A 10,897-nucleotide genomic window follows, 5' to 3' on the forward strand; every position below is an offset into this window, starting at 1 on the left:
CTGAGTCCAAGATGGGGCTTTTAACAAGGGCAAAATGTCTCCATGACCTGAGGAAGACAGCAGATAAGGTTGGATAGAGAGAGGAGGGAGAGAAGAGGAAAGATGACACTTTAATTTTCTCAGAAAATATGGTGATGGAAATAAGACAAAAAAATGTACATGCGTTTAAAGATGGGAGAAAAGAAATGAAATCGCTGAGTTGGAGATATTAAATCAGCTTTAATAGCCTTCCATTATGAAAACAGACATGGGGATGACAGAGGAAACCACATGCACTCATCAACACACCGAGGCCAACTACCAAAACAATGAATGGAGAAGCTCAGATTAGAATCTTTGTGAGTGTGACATCATATTCTATCGAGGACGCCATCATCCAGTAGAGTAATTAATATAGCAATCCCATATATGCTATACTTTTGTCTTTTATACTTTACATATATGCAGATATATATTTTATTTATTTTTTTAACGGCAGTAGTTTCTTTCTGAACTGTAAAGACAAAGTGCTACCTGTACTGTTCTCCTGCAGATGGGAACTCAAATTAAAAAAAAAGACTGTTTACAAATACAATACGAGTAAAATAGAAAGAAAAATAGTGCGCTGAAATGTGAACAAATACAGTACTTCACAAAACCCGTGAATCTTTCCAATATTTCACCACTCCATTATTATTTCACAGCTCTGTGTCGCATCAGTAACGCCTCCTCCTCTAACCAATCAATGCGCTACCTTCCTCTGTTCCTTCCTCCAGTTTGCTCCCAATCTGGAACAGTGCTGAAGTGTTCACATGGGTCAAAGCTGGGGAAATAAATCCTAATAGGGTTCATTGGGGTCCACATAAGAGGGCCTTTGTGTATTTGACTGCGTGTGCATGTTTGTGTTTGACAGAGAAACCCCCCAAACCAACCTATGGACCACTGGTATATTCAAAACATGTAAGGGAAGGGTGCCAGCATATTTGAATACCGGGCTCTGTAAAACAACCAACTGCAACTCAGCTTTCATGAGCCTTTAAGAAAAAAAAGATACTTTCTGATGGAACCGGGCAGCGAGGCAGCTTGGGGCTCTGCGAGATCCCCGTGGAGTAGCAGAACAGAGCTCGACGCCCTCGGGGTGCTGAACATGTTCGCCGACGTCCCTTTAGACAACTTTCAGCCCAGCAAGGAGGCCGTTTGCATTCAGCGTGAATGAACCGATATGCAGAATCACAATGCGTCTGATCTGGATCTCTCTACCGCCTCTGCCATCCACTTCATATTTCTGTTCGTCCACACGCAAAGCTTAGATGATGAAGACGTTTAAGAATTAATCAATAAAAAAAAAGGTGGTGTGTCATCATTTACAGGGGAGTAGGTACAGAGAATACACATATCTAACGTAAGGTGTAAGCATCTACAGTGAGGAGTCTGTGGCGGCAGCATGTCATAGGTTCACAGCTCAACTCCAATGGCAAAAAAAAACGCAGATGCTGTTTAAACAAGAGCGATGTCATTCCATCACTCGTCATCCTCAAACCCCACGACACCAATGATCCACGTCATTTCTTTGAAAAAGAGGGAATTTCTTGTTAAGCCTTGCATTTCACAAGAATCAATTCTTCAAACACCCCACCATTTGCTGTCTCTTAGCAACAGAAACATGCATGTCTTTTGCTGTCCCCTTTCCCCTAACCCTCACCCCCATCAGCAAGTGTCCGAGGATAATCAATACTGATGATCGTAAGAGTGGTCCCAGATAGCTCCTTCCAGTAAAGCCTGTCATTACCAGGAAAGAAATCCTCTTCCACCATCGTAGAGAAAACAGGGGCAAAAAAAAGGCCATCATTTAGGAGGGATATGGAGAAAGAAAAAACAACAACAAAAAAGCAATCCCCGTAGTAGCACAGACAAAACGATTTCAAACAGCAACATGCACATAAGTTATTCTACAACCCTGCTTAGCTATGCAGAAATGTGTTTTCACTGTGAGTCCGTGAATTTATAGCATCTGCACGACGACTGAAACAAACTACGGATGTCCGAGAAAGATAGCGCCGTTTCAAAATAACACAGAAATCCTTTGTTAGAAAAGAGAACAGATAAGGAGCGCCTCTTTTGGAGTGTAATCTTTTTTTTAAATCTGTTAATTACTTCAGATGGTTACTACTTACTACTTTTTGTAACCCCCCCCCCCATCACATGTGTGTCTCCTTCCGTCTCACTCTGTGGGTGGCCTGGAGCATAGGCTTGCTTGCAAAGCAGATAAGGCCATTTTAAGGCAGCAAAATCTTTCAAGAGTTAGACGAACCCATGTAGCATACTGAGCATGGCGACATATACAAACAGAATAATCTGTATCGATCGTCTGCAAATTAGAAAGCGGTTTTCCTAGTTGTACGGATGTCTTCTATGCTGGCTGTGTGAGTCACACTGTCTGTCTGTCAGCAAGACAAAGGCTGATGGACAGTCACGCCTCTCAGTTACTTCAGAAACACAATAAAGTATCTAATAAACATTTTGGTAAACAGCCATTAACATTTGTTAGAAACTCTGTAAAGTGGGAGTTGAACCGGTGTGTGGGAAACAGGACCGTCTGGTTGACTGCTGGTGGCCTTTAGTGAAAACCAGCAGCAGCCAGAGCACATGTTGATCCATCCGGGGAAGTGTGACTTCCTTAAGCTGCTAAATCACGATTAACGCTCACGAGGAGCACAACCGCCCAGCCTGGCGCGTGTGCCATCACTCTGACAAAAAAAAAAAATCACACTCACATTCATTATATTTCAACACGCATATTTAATCTTATAAAAAAAAAAAAATTAAGTGAGTAATAATACATGTAAATACATTTGTAACGAAACACATGCATGTTAAAACACGTCTTTAATTGCAGTGGACATGTAGGGTTAATAATTGGATAAAGGGAGAAGCTCCACGGGAACATGGTCACCATTTTCGTTCTTTTGTGTTTTCTTCAGACAGTATACCTATGTAGGGTAAGATGTCCGTGTTGGTGGCATACAAATTAAGTTAGCTTTTTCCCCTCCTCCTTGTCTAGACCCTGCCCATTTCATAAAAGAAAAATTGTATATTGTTATATATTAGAACAAAAAATGAAACGTTAGTGTTTGACCTCATCCATTCGTCCTGGTGAAATAATGTGATCTCATCACCTTTCACACGCATTCCTTTGCTTGCAGTCACACACTCGTGTCAGCCCTTTTCTTTCAGCCCCAAACTAAATCCTTCTCGGGGGCAAAGAGGAAATCCTTCGACACTCATCTCCGCTTTTACCTTCATTATCCCCATTCTGAAAATCAACTCCAGGTGGCATTTTAGCCACTGGCCATATGATGATTGTCAGTGACTTATGCAAGTTTATGATAAGTCCATACAGGAGATGCCACGAACAATTAATTGTATACACATTAGGGGTGTAATGGATCACGTTATGTATTGAACCGTTTCGGTTCTATGCATTTTTTTCTCATTAAATTTATTACTAGCGAGATCTTAGCGCTCCGTGCAAAACTAGGAGGCCGAGTTTCCGTACGGACGAACTCCAGCTAGCTCTGTTCCTAAAGAGCGGGTTTTCTCCTCTGCTGGAGATGTTGTCACGGCAACCAGATCTGTGCTTTCTGCAGAAAATGTGGATAAATTAATCTTTCTAGTCAAAACCTTTAAGCTTGAATAGTTAGTAATAGTAGTTACATTTGTCATATTCAAGCTGTTGCTGCCAAGTGTTCAACGTTTAGTTTTAACTCACCGGTATCTATAATTTTATTACGATTTTTAAATTGTTACAACACAATAGTTTTAAAAACTCTGTCTAATTTATTTGAAATATCACCCAAATGGGTCGCTTTCGTTTATTTATACAAATTCCATTGTTTGAAATTTTTTTTTTTAATAATTGCATTTAAAGTAATTTTTTTCTGCTTTTTTTTGTACCAAAATTTAACCGAACCAAAATGACCCCTAATACACATGCATTTACCGGAACACAAAGATGGCCTGTGTAATACACAAAACTATCTGAAGAGACAGCCCTCTGTTGGCATCGACTCCTCCGCGGTCGTCAGCATGGTTCACCCAAAGCACCTCAGTCACCACTCACCAATCCAGTCCAACAGCATCACCAGTAAGCAAGTAGCTGGTTATGACTGCGTAGACTGGGTGGATTCATTTAGCCACGGTGATGAAATATGTATAAATGGGACGAGTTACTCGGCAGAAAGAATGTGCCTCCATTATTCGAAACAGCCTGCATTATTAATTGGCACCTTTGTTGACACAATGGCCTATACTTGCCCCGATGTGCAAACAGTCAACACACACGTACATGCATTCATGAGGCATACTCTCTCATAGGTTGTAGTCATTACCTACCGAGCAGTCCCCATCCCCCTCCCCGCAAACAGATTTGTAGAGATTTTCCTCTCAGTATTACAGGCATCGCTGTGAGGAGTTATGAACGAGCCGGTGAGCAGGTGGGACACTGGATAAGGAACAATGGCCAAATGAATGTGCAACCAAATCTGCCGTCTTATCCAAAAACCAGGAAATGGAAACAAATTGGGTTTTAAAAATTTGCCGTTGTTGCTTTTTGCTTGTTCAAATATTTATCAAAGAGGCGCTCTGGACTGGGGCCAGACACGGGAAGATTCTGAACGGTCGTTTGAAGGATTTCATCTGACTGAACGACAGGTTGTGAAGATACAAAAGGGACGGCGTCTAATCCTAGTGCCTCATCAACCCACTGCAAGGAGCTATTCAGCACCACGATGAACATCTTTGTGCCCACAAACAGCCGAATGTGACACTGAAGTGATTTATACATAAAGAGGGACTTAGCCAAGTTCTTGCAGCTCAGATGCTATCTTTATTGTGGTATATAAAATAAAAAGTCAGGCTGGGCTCTCCCTCAGCCTGCTAGCAAAAAGAGTTTGTCAAAATGACCTGAACAGAATTGTGCAGATAAGAAAACTGTTATAAATAATGGTCTGTTGTGGCTTTCAGACACAGATTTACACAGAATTGAATAAAAACTGACTAAATAAAGCATGAGTCATTTAGCTGTGTGTTTGTCCTGATTTCCTGTCGTGTCATTTCTTTAGAAATGAAGGATTATGACGCGTGCTTGCCGTTTTCCCACTGCCAGCAATTCAGTTACGGCTACCTCTCCATTCTATGACCAGGCTTATTCTTCATTTCAGTGATTGCCTGCCGTTTTGCCATCTTGCAGGTCTCCATGCATTATGCTTATGACTATCCCTCCCACTGCCCGTCTGTCAGAGCAGACCGGTAGCACTGGTTTGTGCCTCTCACCCAGCCTGACCCTCAGATGGGTTTTACCACTGATTGGAGCCATCTTGACTTCCCCGCCTATGAATCTCCACCCACCGCTCACCCCTCTCAGTTGTGGTTATACAGAGAGTCAGCCGTAACGCCAGGCAAAAGCTATCAGATGCACATTTCACAAACAACATAGCACAGGAAACAGAATGTGGAATGCTGGGCTGAGTGTGCCAGATAACAGTTTCCAAACATGCACTCGGAGAGGATTCATGGCTGTTAGGATCTTCCAAGAATGAACTGTGAGTTCAAAATGTCCAAACATAATAATCAAGACCAGGCAAGAGGAATTCTTGAGGATTTACTGAAGGCTAAAATAAAAAAATAAAGCCACGAAACTGGAAAAATTATACCTGTTATTATTCTCTGTCTGAGCACTTTATATCAACTTCAGCTCAGGTCTCTGCAAATAATGAGGACACTATCAGACTCAAACAAGGAAAGCAGTGCAAGTTTGTAAACCAGGCAGAAAACCAGTCAGAGAGGCTTGAAAAATGCAGAAGAAAAATTCATTACTCGAACGTGATGGCCATTGACTTCTGTCTTTCTCCGTTCCTGGCAACATTCCCAACATTTCCTGAAAATTTCAGATCCATCCAGAACATTTGGAGTTATCTTGCCAACAGACGGACAGACAGACAAACCTCCGCCTCGCCCCGGGTAATTACCTTAAATGACTCATCAGCAGTCTTTTATAAAATAACAATAGCTAACATAACATGACTTGAATTGTCTTGACAACTAAGCATAACTCATTAAAGCGCACGCCTTAAGGTCACCTGTAACACACGCCCGTCAAGAAAAACTGTTTGTGCCTGCAAGCATCTACATTCGAGCCTTTGCCATACAAGATGGGCCAAACATCAGAGGAAAGGAGTCCAGTCACTCCTATGAACAATCCGCTCTGATCTGGGTTGACCTTACACGTTTATCAGGTTGCGTGGCTAAACAGGGTCAACATGGGATAGCACAAATTACACGTTGCTGTGTGAAAAGAATAACACAAGATTATCTTGGATGATCAAATCTGCTCTGTGAGTCCCATGGGGGGAGGACAGCCCATCGGGGGTCTGTACAATAGCTGACCACCAATCTTTACAGTATAAAACACGGCCATTATGACCAATTTTACACACATGCACACACACAGGTAATTCCAGTTAACGTTTCTGGTCATTCCCTTATTGGGGAAAGTATGTAAAATTAAAAGAAATCACAATCTTCAGGACTGGAGTTCAAATTTAAAAATGGGTTACGACGGAGCAGAGCTCATCGTGTAAGGAATTCTTCAGTTGCTTTATTCAAAAATGCTAAAAACATGACTAGATATATATTTCCAAAATAATACCTCTATATATATTAATACTTGCATATGAAAACTTCTTTAATAAACATCAGAAAATAGGGCACTCCGTAAGAAAATGAAAAAAATAAATTATTTGTACAATTACCGAAGAAACGGCGACTAAATCTGGATGATTCACACATTATTTACAGTTCTAACATTTATGAGCCTGTCGGTGATAAGAAATTCCTTTGCTCGGATGTGCACTGCTGGCCCTGAAGAGCATGTCTGGCAATTAAAGTTAACGGTTAGCAAACCAGGTCCAAAATGATGTTAGCGATTTACAGACAAGATTCATTTACCGTGTTAGCGTGCGAGTGCTGCCTTGAATCAAGTTTGATAATGTCAAGACAGATCCGTTTTTGAGGACGGCAAATCCCATTCATTTAGGAGGCTGCACTTTACACACGTCTACAGATTTACGGAATCCTGTATTTGCAAGCGTGTCATGGCGTCGCAAAAACCTCTGCAATATACTGCATTTGGACTTATTTTTTTTCACCAAGAGCCCCCCAACACACACACACACACACACACACACACACGCACACACACACACACTAACTACTTGCTCTATCTGCCACGATGACTGGAGGGGAGAGCACACTGTCGCTTCGCATTTAAAATGCATCATTTCATCACCCGGAGCAGACAGCCCTTCTTGTCCCCCCACTGACGCAAATTAGCAACAACCATTTGAAGATAAAAAGCTACTTTGGAATGAACAACCGTTATATAAATAACAATCGCAGAGACATTAGTCCAGGACGGTTTCCAACGCTTATTTGTTGTGGCTTCTCTGTGACCGTCCGTGATGCAGGTTGCATGGCAGCCTTCAAATAACTTCGTTTTCTTTGCCGTTTGAGGACGCTTGTAAAATCAAGGTGACAACTGAAACAAGGACACACAGGGTATCCATCAATAACTATTTTCTAAGAATGCTGAGGCCACTTTCCCACAACCAATAATTACACAGTATGACATGTTCTATTGACTTTGAGTCATCTCTTATGTGGCTTGATATTCATATGGCCTCCAGATCTGGGTACTGGATGGCCATGGGATACTCAGCCATTCATAATAGGCCCATTTGTTTCTCTTCACAGTGCGGACGTCAACAATATATTACCAACAACTATCACTAGTTCTTTCACTCTCTTCTTACCAAACATCCATATCATGTTGAATACATGAACCATTATTTAATGAAGGCCACATACCAGGAAATCAGGAACTGAATCAAACGTATTACCTAGCCTGGATTCCCCCTCCTCCACTCTACGTGGCCATAAATGAGATTTATCACTGGCACCAATCGGAGGCGAGAAAAAAGGGCAAGCAGAGACGACGAGGGAGTGAGAATGGAGGCCAAGTCACAGAGAGATTTTGAGCGATGGATCACAGCTGTTTGCGTTCACTCCACCAGGGAGTGTATCAAAAACCAATATATGCTATTTCCTGCTGATAGTTACTTGAATGAATAACTCAAACTGGGTCTGATTTATTTTAGTACATCTACGAACAAATTCAGGTATGTCTCCACTCTTTGCAAAGCGGTCCGACTTGTTAATCCACCTTTGTGATTCAGACCAGTGGCTTTTTTTTTTGCGTGTCATCCTCATAGTTCCTCTATCAATTTCTAATCAGGATGCTAAAAATATAATAGAGGAAATGCAGTTACTAAAGAGCATCCTTCAACGGCAAGGGAACAAGACAAAACAGTCCCCATAGCAAACCACTGTGTCGAGGCTTGTGCAAGGCCTGACTTACCTGGGGGGCATCAGACACAAGGAAAACGTAACAAGGAAAATTCTAAAGAAGAAAAAGAACATGGGGGAGTTGCTTTGTGGGAGGCATTTTCATTGCTTCTTCATCACTCCTTTAGTTTTTTTTGAATCAAACCCGAACATCCAACCGGCTTTGCTTTAGTGTTTTTTTTTTTTACCTTTAACCACAGGACATGTGATATGAAATAAATAGAACATGTGATATGTTTACGCAGAACTCTGGATAGCCATCATAGTAGTACAGATAATTACAGATACTCATATATCATGTCCTCAATAAGACTTTCATTCCCAAGACACCCACACAGATCCATCGTCGTAAACACGTATTATAATGCTATGATTCCACACGACTGCAGACCCGAACACGGCCTGTTTATTTTTAAAATTGGCACATCTCCCAAAGCTCTGTGAAAAATACATTCATTTCCGACAAACGGCGGACAGTGGTTTCGCTTTCAGCGTCATTTGAACATTTGTTTATACATTAAAATGAAATGCGTGCGTATAATAAATATACTTTCACATATAAAAGCTTTAATAGTTTGGAATGATACGGCTTTCGCCGAAGAGAAGTGAAGAGGCACAAAGGTCAGCACACACAGCACAAAGGGAGGTAGCCAAGCTCTGCGTAGTGTTATTGCAACTACTGTTAGCATAACTCAACGACATACGATGTATTTAAGAAGCGTCAGCAAGGAAAAGCAACATTGTCCACCAAATATTTCTGCTTTTTCCATTTTAATATGTTGGTCATTATTGCGATACGGCAAATATATCCCCATATCCCATAACAGATTGCTAGAAATACGCTCAATTTATACAGCTAACTGTGCTATCTGGGCTAGCGCACGTAGCTCGCTGTCGTTTCCTGACTTTGGGTATGTTCGTTTTGCACATTGCCTGAAAACATTTTCCCGTCTCTATGGCGAAAGTATCGCTCGTTGTGTGAACAACATAAATTACGCACTTCATTTTCATAAAGTAACGTTAGGCTGGCAATTTTTGGTAGGCACTTCACTTGATGGGTAGCTAATATATTAGGAATAGCTGTTTACTAAGTAAAAAGTCAGCTGGCTTTGTTAGCTGCTGGCCTTTCTTGGCAGTGGCGGAGACCCACACGCCAGCACCACAATACAACGCTCATTAACTAACTACTTACTAATACCACAACTTTTTCGACTAAACTGACATTAATTACAACGCCACCAATAACATATAACTACTATAGCGTTTAACTCAAGGCAGCCGCTCAAGAATCGGCGTAGCCCGTCATTGAAAACGTGCGCTCCTAGGAGAGGCTACACATCTAGAGAGCTGCCGATGTGTCGCTCGCCTTTCCTTGATATCCTCGATTCGCACTCACCGTTGACGTGTTTGTTATTCTCGATCCAAACCCCGATTAAATGGGCGGCCTTCGAACGAAAAATCGGCCCAAAGTAACGGCAATAAGGATTTTTATCCAACTTATTCTTCTTAGTTGTTTCCTCCACTTCCTGATTGAGACGGTGCCATTTTGAATAGCGAAAAAATATTTCCGCCGCTGTCGTCACGCGCAGCGCCGCGAGCAGAAAGCGTCCATCAAAGGCACCGCCACAAGGTTCAGATGTCAAAGTGTACACGTTTCCGGTCTTATTATCAACACTTTCAAGTGTAATAAACAAGTAATGACATTTACCTAGTTTCATAAGATTTTTCAAATTGCGTTGAAAATATAAATGACCTGACCATTGATGCTACTCCATAACGAGGCACAGTTAGTTCCTAAACTAAAGACTGTAAAAGAAGTTATAGTGGCACAATTGAAAAATACCAGGCAAACTTTACTATTAAGTAATTTATTAATTCACAAATATAGATATTTCACGTTTGAATTCCCTTTGTAACTAAAGTAACTTGCAAGTTTCATGCAAAGTATTTTATTGAAATTGCGTGGACTATTTCCAGACAGACAGCGACTGCATGAAAGCATATTTAATTTAACAGGCTAAATGAAGTATAGATGTTGATCTTCTTCCTGCAGGTCGCTGTCCCACTTTGGCATCCATCTGTCCATTTCATGTTATTGAGCGGCGGAGCTGGAAGAGCTCCAGTTGTTTCCAGCAAACTCGCACTGCTGCTGCCTTCCTGGTATATCAGTCCCCCTTTTCCAATCAAGAAGGGTGGTGGGAAGCAAAGGGACAATGTGTGTGTGTGTGTGTGTGTGCATGATCTAATTGAGGGTGCTGTTCATGAAAGATGCTGGCAGGGCCGTGCTTTATTTCCTCTGACTGATATTGTTATATTGTTTTTGTCACCAGACTGTTGGTTAATGATGGGAGGATATACAAGTTGGATCAATGCATCCTGTCACAACAGATCATCTGATTCGTTTTTCTCAGTAGCTCTGCTGCAGAACACGATAACTGGACAAACTGGTGATGTACCA

This window comes from Brachionichthys hirsutus, chromosome 9 (assembly GCF_040956055.1).
Source record: "Brachionichthys hirsutus isolate HB-005 chromosome 9, CSIRO-AGI_Bhir_v1, whole genome shotgun sequence".
Classification (NCBI taxonomy): Eukaryota; Metazoa; Chordata; class Actinopteri; order Lophiiformes; family Brachionichthyidae; genus Brachionichthys; species Brachionichthys hirsutus.